At 41.7% G+C, this 18,077-nt stretch overlaps 1 long non-coding RNA gene across 1 annotated transcript; it reads left to right on the plus strand.

The window, feature by feature from the left end:
* The first annotated feature begins 247 nt into the window (after positions 1-247).
* On the plus strand, positions 248-15,829 carry LOC146072369 (uncharacterized). Its single transcript, XR_014473095.1, has 4 exons — positions 248-281; positions 1,513-1,584; positions 13,810-13,875; positions 15,809-15,829. It is a non-coding gene; the product is annotated as an uncharacterized LOC146072369 (long non-coding RNA).
* Positions 15,830-18,077: the final 2,248 nt, after the last annotated feature.

The raw sequence follows: 18,077 nt of genomic DNA on the forward strand, positions 1-18,077 counted from the left end.
TACCATTAGTATAGCTATCATTGGCCATAACTCTAGTACACCATACATAAATTGCAAGTGTCCCCATAAGCAATATAGAAGTCTTATCTTTATACTACTAATTGTATTACAATTATTTTAGTGTGACTACAAAATTGATAGAAATATGTGCAAATTGTGTAAACGTTGACACAATTGGCTAACAAAAATTATTCATTTTTTAAAAGATTATCCAAATGTAATAATTTTCATGTTTTTATATTTTTTAGGAAATACCAGAGGAGGCTATTGGTTTTATATTGGTAAGTGTTATACATATAATAATGATAAAAAAATTAAAGAACATACTCTCAACATAAAAAGGAACTAATCTTTAAACAAACTAAATAAAAAAATATTTACAAAATATTTATTTTACAAGTGCCCAATATACGATAGGCCAATCTATAAATTAAAGAATATTGTAATTAAATTAAAAGCATGTCTAGTATTTGTTTTCAGTGCCATCCCATATATTGTGACAAGTGACTATTGAATTGTTCTCCAAAGAATATAGACGTCTGTGTTTATGTAATATTGTCCTCCTATACCTGGGGTTATCTTATGTTGGTTTATGCATAGTTACTATCTAGCTTTTGCAAAGAGCAGAAAGAGACACTGCATCAAGGGGGTTGTGTAAATAGTATATGTAAATATGCTATATAGAGTTATTAGGGGATGCAGTTACCATCCCGGCGGTCGGGATCCCGGCGTTCAGAATCCCGACGCCGGAATCCCGACCGCCGAAATGCCGACACTTTCTCCCTCCGTGGGTGTCCACGACACCCCTGGAGGGAGAATAAATTAGTGTGCAGAGCGTAGCGAGGCACCGGGCCCGCAAGGGGGGGCGATCCACGTCCCCCCCTTGTCGGCATTTCGGCTGTCGGGATTCCGGCGTCGGGATTCTGAACGCCGGGATCCCGACCGCCGGGATTCAATACTGAATCCAGTTATTAGTTTACTAGAATTTGAGCATTGTATGATATAGTAATTAACATGCAGAATATAGCCATCATTTAAATAACAACATACAGTAAAAGTAGAAAATGATTCTATTGTATTTCAAAGTGCTGCTGTACACAGAATATGGGATGCACTACTGTATGTATGAAAAAATCAAGTACAATGACTGTAAGGAGCAACAACTGCTTCCGCCATCTTCACAGTGCTGCCATACAAAAAAAACAAAAAAACAAAGAAAGGGTTTAGAAAGTTCCAAGGCACTGTCTAAAACTCCATGCAGCCTCAATGTTGATAGAGGGTCACTGGAATACCTCCTGGAATGTGCAACTGGAAAAAACAGTGTTGATGGCGCTTCTGCATTCATTTTTCTCATTTAAAGCAAATACTGTAACTTGTATCATATATTCACAGAGGTTATTTCCCATTAGTTACTTACAGTTCCATGTTATATTAGAAATAAATTACTGATAAAATGGATGCAATATAAAATAAATAATAACAATGTATACTAAACTTAATTTGTGTTTCCAGAATGGCCAAATTGACCAACTATTAGAAAAATTACCAATTTCTTCACTTTTGGGAACAGTTACTACATTGGTGGTAAGTTGACAGTACAATTGTTTTAACTGTTCATTACTGTTCATTACAATGATACTGTAGCTATAACTTTACCACATCACATACAGTAGGTTAACTAGAGCTTCCATGGTTTGTTATTTATTTAGAAAAATATTATTTACCTAAAAATTCTGTAAGCCATATTAAACTATAAAATTAACTATTAATATGGTGAATCAGTGGGTACAATGTTTGCCTAATATTTAAAAATTGCCACCAAAGATTTATTTAAAGACCGCATTTAAAGATAATGATTATATCATATCATCTATCTAATTAAACCAATGCTCCATACCATTTGAAATGTTTTTGTTTTTTTTTAACTTACCTTTAATTGGATGCATTGATAAATAAACACAAAACGATTAGTGACTATACAGTATGAACATCATGTAGTATACATGAAACTACTGTATGTTAAAAAGGATATTGAGATCCCAGGGCTTGGAAAGCCATCAACCAGAAGACTGACAATGACATCTGGTCGGGATCCCAACACCTATATATATTAAACCAATCTAACCCTCCCTACCTGCATACTAACTCTAAATCTCTCTTCCCCATTAGTGTCTAATCCTGGCTATAACCCCCCCCCCCAGCCTATTCTTAAGCATACCATCTTAGGGCCTTACCATAACTTTCACCACTGCAGTCTAACCCTAACCCTACTACAATGGTTACATGTACCCCCTCTTCCTACACACAGGCCCTAACCCTTACCACCCCAGTTTACAACTATCAGGATGCTGATATTTGTAATCCCAGTACCAAAATTGTGAGAAGTGTTGGAGTTCCGGTGGCGGTCCTCTAAATAGTGCTGGGTAACCACCAGCATGCTGACTAGAATCCCATGGCAATTCTTTTGGTCTAGAGACTAAATAATAACTGCCACAATTGTTTTTATATTTTCAAATGCCACATAATATTATATCTAATTATATTGCTAATTTGTTGGTTATAATGGGCTATCAATTGAAGGGATCATGACAAAACACAAGTTATATACAATGAAAAATAAACAAATGATTAGGGTGATTGTATCTAAATAATTTGAGAGGTTAGAGGTGTATTACAGAATGCAGCAGACAGGGTCAGCGACATGGGGTCAAGGGGAATGTCTGAGCCGGGCCCCGAGGGTCATGGGGCCCCAAGGATCAATGGGCACAAAAGAAAACATGCAACTCATTTTCTTTGTATTATGTCTGCTCTGCCACAGCGATGGAACAGACAATAAATATCCCAAGTATCCACCCGGTTACTAATCACTTGGTTTGATCCTGCTGAGAGTCATGATGCCATGGTGCTGTACCATGCGGGTCCTTCCAATCTGATGCCGCAGAGGAGCTGCACTGTCCCCACCCCTTAACTCCAAGCCCCAGTCACATACAATCCTCTATGGGAGAGAGTGCGGCCATTAGCACCCGCACTGAACTTCAAACACCAATTGCTCTTGAAACACTGTGGGTGTTTCAAGAGCAGCTCTGCAACGTTGTCCATTGGGCTACATTGCGTCCTGCTCCGTAGACAATTGACTTGCTGAGTTTATTTGACTTTCATCTCCCTCACTTATCTTCCTCTGTAGTAAGCTGGTCCCTAATGCTATCACCCCCTTCTCCCCCAATCACCAGTCCATTGTGGATATTGTACTTAATGCAAATGGGGGATATCTCCATTGTCTTCATAATTATGTTCATATGGGCTCAGATTTCCTTAGGACAACCCCACCCTTTTGCATGCCACCAGTCCATTGTGTTCCATTCTGATTATTTTTATTTTACCAGTCTCAAACAACCATCATAATTTGTTTATGCTTCTGGAGCCCACAAAACTGAATAGAGGGGTCTACAATCATGGATAGAAGTACTGTAAAAAAATACAGTGTATTCATGAAATATATACAGTGGGCATTATGTGTAAGTAGCACTACAGGGGGCATTATGTGTGTAAGCGGCAATAGTGGGGGCATTATGTGTGTACGCAGCACTACAGGGGTAATAGTCATGCCCAGGTCTATCCTTATAGCCCCCATAAACCAGCACAAGCTGCTGATTAACAGGGATTTGCTTTACCTTCTCCAGACAGCAGAAGCATAATCCCTGAAAGCAGTTTAGCTTTCAGCAAAATACGAATGGTTATGAATGGGATTGGACAGAATTGCCAGTTTTTTTTTTTTTTTTATGTATACTTTATTTAATTTTCAAATAGAAACATAGATACAGGCATACAGGTAATACAGTCTTTACAGGAGAGTAAACAGGTACACTATTCCGAAGAACATACATGGTCAGTATCTAATGAAACATTCCTAGACCAAAGTCAGTTACAATTAAACATTTCTACCTAGAAAAGTCTGGCCTAAGTCTGTGGAGAAGTAGAGTACCTTTTCAAGAAAAAAGATTAGAGCCTCTGTGTCGGGGTTCTCCGTCAAGAGTAATATTAAGAATAAATGATATAGCGCGTATGCCTAGGAAAAAGGGAGCACCGTAACATCTCAGGGTGGTACGGTGGGGACCAAAGGAACCGGGGAGATTAAACTTAGGGGAGGGGATGAAGAGGGTTGAAAGGGGGGGTCAGGGGGCCTTTATATAACTCATATCTATTGAGACCAAAAGGTGTATCTTGTCAAGTGGGACTCGAGTCTATGTGGACTCATTGCTGAGAGAGTCTCAGGGCGTCTTAATTCACGGAACCTGTTCTTTATATATTGCCGATGATTTAAAGTCTATCCATGATGCCCATGTCGCCATATAGTCTGCCTGTTTATCTAATGCATCGTAATAGATATCTTCCATATTGCAATAAAAGTCAACTCTACAAAACCATTCCCATATTGTTGGGGGCTCTGTATCTCTCCAGTGTGTCGGTATTACTGCCCTGCCGGCATTGTTCAAGTGTTTTAATAAGGACTTTTTATATTTATATAACGGAATTTTGGAATGGGAGAGAAGCCAGAAGTCAGGACCCTCCGGTACTTGGGAACCCAACATCTTTGAGGATATTTGTATTACTTTGTCCCAGAAGGGTCTGATCCTAGCACACTCCCACCAAATATGAATCAGAGTACCACTTGAGGACCCGCACCTCCAACACAGATGAGACACCGAAGGAAATATTTTATGAAGAAAATCTGGGCACCTGTACCAACGGGTTAGCAATTTATATTGAGTGTCTATCACCTCTAAGCTTGTTGAGCATCTCGCCATGACTTCGAATTGTTTTTCCCATTCTATCGTTATGCCCCAGTGTAGTAGGTCCCTATCCCATTTCTCACAGAAAGAGGGATTATCAGGAAAATGACCCCCTAGCAATAAATGATATATTGTTGATAATGTATGTGTGGGCTCAGAGGCTCGATAGCATAGCATTTCAAATTGCGTTGGTTCTTTTTTAAGGGTATCTTCTGGTCTTTTCGAGTGGATAAAGTGTCTAATTTGAAAATAAAACCAAGCATCTGATTGGGCCAGTTCCTTTCCAACCCTCAAGTCTGTAAAAGTAGCAATTTTCCCACCCGACACTAAATGAATAATTTTAGTAAGGCCCCGCTGTTTCCACCTAATTGCTTGCGCCCCAGAAGTTCCAGGGAGGAATTCTGGATTGTCCACAAAAGGTAGTAGAAGGGTGTTGGGAGTTGAGAGACCAAGCTTGTATCTAAGATTTTTCCACATTGATAAAGTGGCCTCAATTGTGGGGAGCTTAGTCGAGGGTATTTTAGCCAGCCAGGGGATGTGCTGTAAATTTAATGAGGAAGATTGAATCTCCAATTCAACCCATTGCTTGGGGTTAACATCTGCTCTAGCCCAGTTCAGTACCCTGTGTAAAACTGCTGCCTGGTAGTAGGCTAGTAACATAGGCAAACGTTGTCCCCCTCTATCTCTGCTATAATATAGATAGGCATGTTTAAATCTGGGCTTTTTGCCCCCCCATACAAATTGACTGATAACTCTCTGTGCCTCTCCGAGGTACTGCGCCGGGACCCTTAAAGGGATTGCTTGGAAGAGATATAAGAATCTTGGGAGAATATTCATTTTGATAATGTTCATCCTCCCCAGCCAGGAGAATCTCTGTGTCGCCCATTGTGATAGTTCCCGGCGAATAGCCCGGAGTAAGGGAGTGTAGTTAAGAGAGACCGCAGAGGACAGGGAGCTAGGGATTTGTATACCCAGATATTTAATATGGGAGGTAGCCCACTGGAAGGGGAATCTGGGCTTGAGAGACTCAACTGTGTGGGCAGGAAGTGATATGTTCAGTGCTACGGATTTTGAGTAATTTATTTTAAAGTTAGATAATTTCCCATATCTTGAGAATTCCCCCATAAGATTCGGTAACGATACCACTGGATTCGAGATTATCGCCAAGAGGTCGTCGGCAAATAATGCCAGTCTGTGATCTGTCTTCCCTACCCTTAGACCTCTAATACTGAAGTTATTCCTGATTGCCCTAGCCAGGGCTTCCATACAGAGTACGTAAATTAGAGGTGATAAGGGACAACCCTGTCTTGTCCCATTTGCGATAGCGACCGGAGGGGATAGTGTGCCGTTAATTCTTATCTGTGCAGTAGGTGCGTTATATAGTGCCATAATCTTTTGCAGAAATTGACCATTTAAACCTATGTGCCTCAAAGTCATTTCCATAAACTTCCAGTCCACCCTATCAAACGCTTTTTCAGCGTCGGTGGATAGAAACATAATTGGGGTATGTGTTGTCTGGGCATGTGCAACTAAGTCGAATACCCTGATAGTGTTTTCCCTCGCTTCTCTGCCCCTCACAAAGCCCACCTGATCTTCGTGCACTACCATGGGGACTAAGGTCGCCAGGCGATTCGCCAACAATTTCGCAAATAACTTGGTGTCTATATTAAGAAGGGAAATGGGGCGGTAGCTTGCAGGGAGCGAAGGGTCCTTCCCCTCTTTTGGTAATATTGTAATATGGGCAGCAAGTGACTGATGCGACAAAGGTTGCTTTGTGGATACCGCGTTGCATGCCCGCAACAAGAGGGGGAGGAGCTTCTCCTGGAAAGTTTTATAGTAAGTCACTGGGAAGCCGTCTGGCCCTGGGCTTTTGCCCGACGGAGTACTTTTTAATGCTAGTTTGAGTTCTTCTTCCGTAAACGGTTCATTAAGAGAGGTTGTTAAATCTTGGGGAAGGACGGGATATTGTATTTCTGAAAGGTATTCCTGAATGTCCCTTTCTATGGTCGACCTCCCTCCCACCTGGCCTTCTCCGGTTAGATTGTATAGGGCAGTATAATATTTGTGAAATATCTGTGCTATTTGCGAGTTACTTGAGTGTGTTCGGCCCTCAGAGTCTCTCATTTCCTTTATATAGGTCTGGGACCTTTGCGCCCTCAATGCCCTCGCCAGTTGTTTGCCAGGTTTATTGCCCCATCTGTGGAATTTGTGTCTGCACCGTCTAAACGCTCTGCGCGTGCTGTCATTGAGTAGACTATTCAGTGCCGTACGAGCTTCTTGTAATTCCAAGAAGGTGTCAGATGTCAGGGAAGACTTATGTGCCAATTCCAGGGACTTTATCTTTCCTAACAAGGCCTCCCTACATTCTGCCCTCTTTTTTTTCAACCATGAGCCTAGTTGAATACATTTACCCCGTATTACACACTTGTGTGCCTCCCAGATAGTGACTGGTGACACCCCTTCAGTCTCGTTGGTTTCGATGTAGTCACTTATAGCTATTCCAATCTGTGTCCTGCAGTCGTCTTCCCTAAGGAACTGTTCATTAAATTTCCAGTTCCACTGTCGGGAAGAGAGATTCTGCAGGGACAGGGTAAGGGAAATAGGTGCGTGATCAGATACTACCATCTGTCCTATTGACGCATCTTTAATCAGTTCCAGTGAGCTTTGTCCCAGACACAAATAGTCTATTCTAGTGTATGACTTGTGTGGGTGGGAATAAAAAGTAAAATCCCTGTCCTTGGGATGTAATAGTCTCCACGTGTCAATCATTTGAAAGTCGTGTAATATGGCTTTAAAACGTCTTGTGTCTTTTTGAGGGGTATTGGTAGTGGATGTAGTTGTGTCCAACTCGGGGTCTATGGCCCAATTGAAATCGCCCCCAGTTACCACGACACCCTCCAGCTGGCCTTCTACTAACTCCATAGCCTCTTTGAAGAAGCGCAGCTGTCCCTTATTTGGTAAGTACAAGTTTATGAATGAGAAAGTCTGGTTAGATATATTAGTCTTAACCAATAGTCCTCTACCATTCCCTATAGGCTGCACTACAACGTCTGAAAGGGGAATGTTTTTAGAGAACAATATGGCAACACCTTTAGTTTTGGAATCGGAAAAGTTGTTAAAATAACCTGTCAGGTAATGTCGGGATGACAGCCTAGGAGCCGCGTCTCCTTTAAAATGTGTTTCCTGAAAAAATATAACGTCTGCTTTTTCAGTGTGCATTAAGTGCAGTAATTTAGATCTTTTTTCAGGGATATTGAGACCTCTCGCATTCAAGGACACTATCTTTAGGTTAACCACCATGTCTGATCCTAGAACAAATCAATAGATTAGGGCCCCCTTTCCAAAGTTTAGGTGAAGGGTTAGGAGTGGGGAGGGTGAACATACGAGGACATACTATAACTATAGGGGAAGAACTGTTATTGCCTAAGCAATAGGCCCATACAACGAGTATGGGAAACTCTGCATTTTTAGCCAAGGGAAGCTCAATTCGTCCCATGGTCTACGGGTCTACAGCAGAGCGTGAGGGGTATGGGGGAGAACAGGGTGGGCCGCCCTTAATATAAAGCATAAATGGAACAATAAAATATCAAACAATAAAGTACCTCAGTCTCCTATTGAGCAGTCTACTCAAGAATCAAATTATTGTTAATATTAGCTTTATGTAACAATGGCCTATAACAGGGCCCAAACTAGGCGTTTCCTCTGGACTAGCCGGGCCGCACATTCCACCAAGAAAAACGGCCACATTTATACTTGTCAAGAGTACTTCCTGGAATCCTCATGACCCTGTACGGTGCATTGTCAAGAAAAATTACTTCGGTCATGCATTTGGTCATGTTCCTGTAAGACCAGGTAAAACATCTGATCATGCGCTGCACGGCCAGCCCAGAGTGCCATCCAACTTATTTCGATGCCATATATAAACTATAAGCGAGCAATCATATACCATACATTTTTAAAGCGAACGGTCTTATTCTCACCAAACTAGAAAAAGATTTTTAACCGAAAAACAAACTAGACAGTCTTTGCCAGCTTCAGCAGATATTTACGTGTCTGGTGTGAGAGACCCCGAGGATCTCTGCTGGCCTGATAGCTGATCTCTTGATCCGCCACTCGGCGTCGTTGGTGGTGGGTTCCCGGGCTTCTTTTTCTTATTGTGATGAACCTCTTGCCAGTGCTCCCTGTGCGGTCTCGATCTAACCGACAGCTCCATTGGATCCAGCCAGTTGGACAAAACTGGAGGTGGCAGGTCCAGAGCATTGCAGAAAGAGTCCACACCTTCGGGGTCTTTAAGGATGCAAGTTTTACCCTTATGGACAACCTGGATGCTTATTGGGAATCCCCATCTGAACTTAATATTTCTCTTCTTTAGTTCATCTGTGATGGGGCGTAGTAAGCGTCTTTGCTGTAAAGTTGTCCATGACAGGTCTTGGTAGATCTGGATGTCGTGTCCATTGAAAGTAAGACCGGGCGAAAGACGTGCTGCCTTCAGGATTTCCTCCTTTTCTTGGAAGTAGTGGAGCCGACAAATTATGTCTCTGGGTTTCTCCGAGGGAGCCCCTTTGGGCTTCAGGGCTCTGTGTGCCCTATCGAAGACTATTCGGTGCTCTGCATCTGCCTCAGTGAGGCTTTTGAAAATTTTGGACAGAGCGCCCTCTACATTTTGAGGTTGAATGTCTTCCGGTATACCTCTAATCCGTAGATTATTTCTCCTCCCACGATTGTCCATATCATCAAGCCTGCGGCCCAATTCCGTCAAGGCCCTGGACTGCCGGGACACTAGGTCATGTATATCTGACATCCGAGTGTCCACCTCCTCCGCCTGTTCCTCCAGCAGTACTACTCGGTTTGCAAGGTGTTTGAAATCTGTTTTAATAGAGGCGATTTGAGTCTGCATTGATTCCTGGATCCTCCTTTCAGAGGAGAGAAGATCTTCCTGTATCTCCTGCCGAGTAGGGATCTCTTTAAGTTTAGAGAGTATGGTGGTCAGGTCCTGTGAGGCCATCTCTATTTCCTCCGATGAGGCTGGATGAGGAGGGCTTTGGGTAGTGTGATCTTCTGGGCGCGGGTTGGGGGTGTGTATACTCGACGTCGATGAGAGGGAGTCGCGTGCTGAAGCCCCGAACAGAGAGCAAAAAGCTTGAGCTTGTGTTGTTTTAGACGGCTTTTTTTCTTTGAGCCTGTTGTGGCGGCGTTTTGTCATGTGTGTTGAGACTGGGTACTCATATGATGGAGTTTCGGCAATGTAGTCATAACTGGTGGGCAGCTTCACGCATGTCCTCCCCCACGTGGCCTGTTAGCGCCGCATTTTTATTCCTGAGGCATTTTTACCATCAAACGATGTCTTTGGGAGTATTCCTGTGGGCGGCGGGATCCCACGGCTCTGTGCACATCACCCCCAGGTATAAGGAGGCCTGTTTACTTTATTGCTTCAAATTAACACAAGTGTAAAGCCAGGAGAAAGGAAAGTGGATGTTGTTCTCCACCTATGACACTAGATGGCGCTATTGGGCTGGGCTACACCGTATGGCTGTATAAGCACAGTCTGGATATGCACAGTTCCGACAGTGTATTCTATATTATCAGAAAGCAATAAATATGAATTGAAACAGCTGGCCTGTCAGCTTAGAACTTTGTAGTAATAGAGGGTCCTTTGTTGCATTAATTAAAGCCTTTCAATATGTAGAAGTAGGGCTTTGAGCTCAGTTTGAATGACAGTATATAGGAGATTACAGGGTTTTTGTGCTTGTAAACACAGAGTCTTTCACAGCCTCTTCACTTGTCCTGGAAAATCTACATGGAGCCTGGAACCTTGTTGCTATTTCCTTGTGGGGGTCCTGAGGGGTTATGGGTCACCCTCTGGTTCCTGCACCCACCATCTATGTATTGTGTGCACCTAGTCCCATATACAATCCACTGTGCCAGGCGTAGCAGTGTGGCAGTTAGTGTTGTCAGCGCCTTTAGAGAGTCCAGCGGAGCCCTGGGGACACTACTAGAATAGGGGATGAGGCTAACTGCCGCTCACCTTCAGCCTCCCCGCTGTTCCTGGAGCTCAGGCGCGCGTCGCGGGGATCAAATATGGCGGCCGCGACTCGCACAGAGCCGGCTGCTGCGCCACCCCTCACCTCGTTCAGGCAAGCGCTGCTCCTCTCTCAGGTGCCGCTGAGCTGAAGGCTCCCTCCGCCGGGTAGGTGACTGATTAAGCGGCTCTGGGCGGTCTCCCACTCCGCTCCGTGCTTCCGGCGGGCGGCGGTGCCACGCGAGCCCCCGGCTTCAAGGGGGTACTAGGCCACAATCCGCGGGGACCTCTCAGAGAGGTCCCCCGACTCCGCGGCCGTTCCCACTCCTTTATTGGGGTCTCCCCAAGTGGGGTATCGAATTGTAGGGCTGGATGGCTTCGGGAACCGGGGATTTCGTCCAGATTAGGCGTCAGCAAGGACGGAGCTCAGGCACCCCACGTCTTGCTCCTTCTGCAGCCAGGCCACGCCCCCGAATTGCCAGTTTTTTTAAACTGAGAATTCGGCAAATGGACCCAACTTCTCAATACTTCTATGGGTAAAAATAAAAGGGTTAAAAAAGCAGATTGGGGTCCACCATCTTGAGCATAAGCAGTTCTGATTTCCAAAATACAGGGAAAAAATTATGTATATTATAAAAACGTATATTTTAAAAATTCACATATTTTAAAAATCAAAACCGGACTCTTGGACATGTCCTGGTTCCAAAAAAACTGGTGAAAAAGAAGTAGGGGTCCCCTGCAAATTTTAAATCTGCCCTGGGCACCAACAGTCAGTAGGTTAATGCCACAGCCAGAGAACACTTTTATATAGGTCCCCTGGCAGTTCCAGGGGAAACCACTGACTGGTCAGCCCTGGCTGGGGTCCCTGGGGGGAACACCTAAACCCCCCCCCACAGGGCACCCAAGGGCCAGAGCTATCCCCAGCACCCCAGGGTGGTGGATGTTGGGTTGATAGTGGTTAAAGTGTAAAAAGCAAGTTAAGTAATGTCTATAATAAAAACCACAAACATAGTGAAAGTAAAGTTTTATTTACATACATGCACTCATACATACATATTTACACACATACTGTACTTACCTATGTTCCCACAAAGATAAGTTCCCTTGTCCTATAGGTCTCCATAGCGATCTGCAAAATATACTCAACAAAACCCAGAGTAAGTCAGTCCTCAATGTTCCATGTAGGCATCCACAGGGTTAAAAAAAATACATGACCCAATCCATTTAGAATGCTGCTTCTCAGCTTAATTGAAAAGGATCACACAAACACCAGTCAATGGGAATCCCATCAGCTAATCAGCTGCAAGCTCCAGAGTGACGCTTATTAACCTTGGGGATACCTCAAATTAACTTTGCGGTTAGACTGATTTGCTGGTTCCCATCATAGGAGTCAATGTTCTTTTCATAACATTGACTCCTATGATATGAACCACCATAGAGGATAAATGTTGTTTTCGTTAAATTAACTTCAATGAGATGTGGCCAAATAATCACTGGCAGAGCTCCTCTGAAACTTGCAGCTGATTGGCTGAGAGGATACAAATTGACTGACATCAGAATCAGCTTTATTGGCCAGGTATACTTGCGTACACTAGGAATTTTATTTGGATTGCTGTGCAACAGCCATTTAGGTAACAGTTAAACAGTGACAGTACAGATATACATAACACATACAGTTATACGCTCAAAGTGCCCTGGGGATTGTAGACGCAGGGAACATATATTCACTGAGCTGCACAGCGTCTAGGCAGCCAACAGTGGCACCACTGGTCACTGCTATAGCCAGGTAGGTAACAATTTAACCAGAGAGAGTACAGTTATCACACAGGGAACACCTACCCGCTGATTTGCACAGTGTCTAGGCAGTCAACAGTGGCGCCACTGGTCATTGCAAACAGCCAGGTAAGTAACAGTTAAGCAGGGACGGTACAGTTTTAGGTTGCTATGCAGTGTGTGAGACAGGGGAGACACAGGGTACATATGGCTATGTGGCACAGTTCCTAGGCAGCCATTTGTGGCTTCCATCAGTGGGATTTCCATCAGTTACATGGAAATATGGGGGAAATCTATAAAAAAAATTCCCAGTATTTCAGGAACCAGGACTGGGGCTGGTTATACTTGTAGCAGAGACCCCATGCTATATATATATATATATATATATATATATATATATATATATATATATATATATATATATATATATATATATATATATATATATATTACACCTTCTTTTATTTTTACACATACAGTAGAAGCATGCATGGATGTAACTGATAAGTGCATGCTTCAGCAAACATGAATGGCACAAGGCGGTCTAATTGCCAGATACGAATGGTCATAAATTTGCCAATCCTAATGAAGTCTATGGAGAAATGAGGCTGAGTTCTATCAATGGTCTTTTAATTCATACATTTGGCTGCAGCCGTAATTTTCATCTGAAAAAGTGGCACTCAGCTAAATTTGTCCATTCATAAATTTGACAATCTGTGAGTCCCGGCCAAGAATGGGATTGTATAAGTATGAAGAAATGCCCATTCAATATTCAAAATTGTTCCTGCAGTAGCAGTAGTAGTAGACATTGCTGGGTAAATTTACTAAGATGGGAGTTCTTTTGAAGATGGGATGTTACCCAAAGCAGAAAATCATATTGTATTTATTATCTTCTTGAAGGTATTCATTAAATAAGTAGAATCTCATTGGTTGCTATGAGCAATATCCCATCTTCAATGGAACTGCCATCTAAGTTAATTTACACAGCAATGTCTTCTACTACTACTACTACTACTACTACTACAGCTACTAACACTACTACTACTACTACAACTACTACTACAGCTACTAATACTACTACTACTACTACTACTACTACAGCTACTACTACTAATAATAATAACAATAATAATAATAATAATAATAATAATAATAATAATAATAATAATAATAATAATAACTATATGTACTTCTATTTCCTAATTGTTATGCTTGTTTTACTTGCAGGAAGGACTTCTTGCACAACTTGGGCTACTTCTTAAGACACTGCTAGGAAAAACTAGCAAACTTCTGGTAAAAAAAAAAGGATTTTTTTGTGCTCTTGTGTATATGAAAGTGTATGTGTGTGTTATTTATAAGATAAAAACAATATATATATTTTTTAATTACTTCCTTTTTTTTACTATTCACACTATGCAATGGGAGAGTACAGTATATTACAGGTATTGTCTACCATCAAAACCTCACATGTATATTTGTTGTGCTACAACCCCCTTTTAAAAATGTAATTTAATAGCCACAGAATAACTGTATTTACCAGATCTATTAGTGAGCACCATATGGTGTGATGATGGTGGTTAGAGCACAGAATGAGCAGTGGCTTGAGGACAAAGCAATGCTACAGTACATCAATGTGGTATGTGCTGATATGCTGTACTATATGGGGCTTTTCATAACCCATGTGTGATGAGAAGCTTCATATATTGATTTTTTTATTCCATTTACAGAATTTTATGCAGTATGTTTCTTCAAACGGTCAAACTTATTTTATTTTTCCTTTCTGTTATTGTGATTATATAGAACATTACGAACGCTATGTAGATTTATTTGTATTATGATACATGTGCACATTGTACCCATTATAAATATGCCACTTCCTCACAGCGCAGCCACTAAGTTGTGGATAGACAGCAGAGCACAGTGCAGTATGCCTCAACTGGAGTGAAATGGCGCCACCATGGAATCTTTCCATGCAATCCAAAACCCATGAGAATTTAATGCTGGGATTATGTTTTGCCTCAATATGGCATCCGAGCTAGTCAAGAAAAAAATTAGCCGCATATCGGATTGAAATTTGGGCACAATCGGATGTCAGGTTATACGAACAGATAATCTCTATTAAAAAAACCTTACCAATGTAACAATAATGTTGTGTACACACGGGGGCGATAGGGGCTATAATCGCTGGGAATATGGTCGCAGGCGACCATATTGCCAGTGATGGAAGTGTGCCCCGGCGATAAATAGCCGGGTGCGCGCTCCCGTTTTCTGCACCATTGTAATCGCTGTTCGCAGGAGCTTGCTCCTGCAACCAGCTAATTACCTCTGCGGCTCCCCCAGCAAAGGTTCTTTTTCATCAGCGACCATCTCTGGTCGCTGATGAAAAGGAGACACTGAGCAATATATTGCTCAGCAATTTATTGCAAGCAACAGGTTGCTAGCAATATATCTCCCCCCGTGTGTAGGCACCTTAAGCAACAACATGAGAGAAATAGAAGAAATTATGAACATTGGAAAAAAAAACAAATTCAAACAAGGCTGCAATAATACGATACGATATGAAACATAGAAATTGAAGTAATGAACTGAATACTTCAGTAAATGTAAAAAGGGAAATAGGGAATCTAAGATAAAATAATTTCATTTAGTTTACATTAAAATATTATTAACATTTGGTCTAATAATTAGGCAAAAGAACAAAAATTCAAAACCAAAGACTGTAATAAATAATGCAAGACTAACCATGTAATATTTGTTATTGTAACACTTGTTGATTACAATGGGCCGTATTCTGGTGCAGTCAGAACTTTTATGGTGTCACAACTGAGTGATTATCGGTTGACTGTGCATGCATTGTAACCGTAGTGTGCATGCTGCCGCACCAAGGTACCTTTGTAATACCATTCAGACTTGGGCAGGTGTATTAAGCCTGGAGAAGAGATAAACTGAAAATAAAGTGGAGATAAGGTGAAAGGAGTTAAAGCACCAGCCAATCATCTCCCAACTGTCATTTTCAACCATAGTTCATTGGCTGGTGTTTTATCTCCTTCACTTTATCTATACTTTATCTCCAGTTTATCTCTTCTCTTGGCTTAATGCATCTGTCCCACTGAGCTATCAGCCACAAAGAGGTTGACAGGAGGATTTCCATCACTGAAAAAATAATTTGTATAATATCTGATTACATTCTAATGTATTTATTCTTTAACACATGTTTCTTTTTTAGGGCTCTACTCTTAATTTGGATTCTATAAGTTTTGTACATGATACTATCAATCAAGTAATTGAAGTAATCGGAAAAACTGCATTGGGACCTGTACTGAATCTTGTTGATGTTGTATTAAACCTAGTCACTGGACTGTTGGGTGGAAAATCCAGTGGAGGCCTGTTGGATGGCATATTGGGTGGAAAATCCGGTGGAGGCCTTTTGGGTGGTGTGTTGGGTGGATCCGGTGGAGGCCTTTTGGGTGGTGTGTTGGGTGGATCCGGTGGAGGCCTGTTGAGTGGAGGCCTATTAAAAAATCTCCCAGTGGTTGGAGGTCTGGTACAAAATCTCCCAGTGGTTGGAGGTCTGGTACAAAATCTCCCGGTGGTTGGAGGCCTGGCAAATTGAGGTAACTAATCTATAAAAATGCACATTATAAAAATGCACATCTAATGTTTTCTATGAGAAAGACCTGCTTTATCATTTCATATAATCAATATGTGATACATTTACTGATTACCATTGAAGATGGGATGGAGCCCATAGCCACCAATCAGATTCTACTTCTTATTTATTTAGCACCTTCTAGAAGATAATAGATATAATCTGTTTGGTTACTATGGGCAACATTCCATCTTCAATAGAACTCCCATCATAGTAAATTTACTCCTTTGAATTGATGAAGGTAAAATAGCCAGCTTAGGGTAGTGACATAAATGAGCTTACCGCTGGAAAATAAAATGGATTAGAAAAAATATTTATTCTATTGGATTGATCCCAAAACTGCTTTGTTATAACCATTGCAACTGAGAATGCCCTAAATATAGGACACCAAAATAAAGACTTGTCCTAGATGGTAGTTGAAGGCAGAACTACAATATAATACTATTTATGAAATAAAACTCATCTGAGAGTATGTGTAAAATATTAGTCTTAATATCCACAAAGTCTATTCATTTGCTTTGGGTCTGAAATAACAATGTAAAAGTTTTTGGGGTACATGGCTTAAATACTATAATAAAGCTCGCTTCTGAAATTGTATTCATTTTAGATCTGTGATGACAAACAAAATCACAACTAAATCAGCAGAATAACATTTATATTCTTATCTAAAATGTACATATATGTGTATAATATACTTGAAAATACCAATAGAGCTTTTTGTTTCACTTTGGATAAACAAAAGTATTGGAAGACTGTAATTGTGTTAGCTCCAAACCATGTTGCTCTAACACAAAGTTGTGAAGATTAATCCCTTAAGTGGTGGGTTTTCCTGGGGAAGGACAAGCCTACCAGGGCAGGGTTGTTCTGCCCCAGAAATATTCACCAGTGAAAGGGCTGTCAGCTGTTCTTCTGCAGCAGCCCCTTCTCCCCTGGGGCTGCTCCTGCCGCTTATTACTTGTAGCCACCGCTCATAGCATTCAGTCATTCGTGTGTTAGGGTACCCAAACAAACAGGTGCTTGAACGGCCCCAAACATCTGTGAGGTGCTACAGAAAGGATTGAAGGTGAATGACATATGGCAGGGGGGGTCAGGCAATGGGGGGTGGAGTGTTGGTGCCAGATTGTAGTGCACCAGTGTTGTGCCGCTGGCGATACCACTGCCACACCCCTAAATATCAATGGCATGCCTCAAAATTTCCAGGAGAACCCACTCTGGCAGCGCATCTCAATCTGGAAAATTTCCGTGCATACCACTGAAGTGGTTAATATGACATTATCCTCCATATCACAGGTGCTGGCTGTTCCATCATTACAAGAAACACAATCTGTGGGTTATTTAGACCTGATTGCTGATGTGCAAATTCAAAATCTGTTTGATTATCAAATGACTGCGCCATATGTATGGATCAGTGCGTGTATGCGCGATTCAAAGTCTATCTAGCAAAAATATCTATTCACAAACCCCATGGCAATTTTACAGACAGAAAGTCAGCTTTTAGGGGCGTAAATCTGCAATGTTCTTGGAGTGTCTGAAAAGCACAGGTGTGCTCAGGTGTTTTAAGGAAGGGTGTGTGATGTCAGTGCCAGTGCCATTCTATCTCATTTGCACAGACTGAGAAAATCATTTAGTGGGGAGTGAATTGCATATGGATCTGAGATGGGGGAGTGGATTGTGAGATTTACGCAGTCTGGGGTGCGCTATGTACTCACAAACATCTGTAAATTTGCAGATGAGCGATTATGCCTGAATCTGGTCATATATCTGTAAAAATGTCTGTAATATTGCAATATTCAAATGCTAATACTACGGTTTTTATATTCTTTTTTAGGTGCTGAACCCCAATGAA

The sequence above is a fragment of the Crinia signifera genome, chromosome 4 (assembly GCF_055691185.1).
Source record: "Crinia signifera chromosome 4, ASM5569118v1, whole genome shotgun sequence".
In the NCBI taxonomy this organism is placed as follows: domain Eukaryota; kingdom Metazoa; phylum Chordata; class Amphibia; order Anura; family Myobatrachidae; genus Crinia; species Crinia signifera.